Consider the following 243-nt stretch of genomic DNA (forward strand, 5'->3'; position numbering starts at 1 on the left):
TGTATATATATATATATATATATATATATATATATATATATATATATGTATATATATATATATACTATATATATTATGTATAATATAAAATAAATAGTAAACAGCAAAAGATAAGCAATAAAAATACAGAATAAAATATAAACCCTAAACCCTAAACCCTAAACCCTAACCCCTATCCCCTCCAAAAAAAAAAAAAAAAAAAAAAAAAAAAAAAAAAAAAAAAAAAAAAAAAAAAAAAAAAAA

Source organism: Eimeria mitis, genomic scaffold (genome assembly GCF_000499745.2).
Source record: "Eimeria mitis Houghton genomic scaffold, Emh_scaff1109, whole genome shotgun sequence".
Taxonomy (NCBI): domain Eukaryota; phylum Apicomplexa; class Conoidasida; order Eucoccidiorida; family Eimeriidae; genus Eimeria; species Eimeria mitis.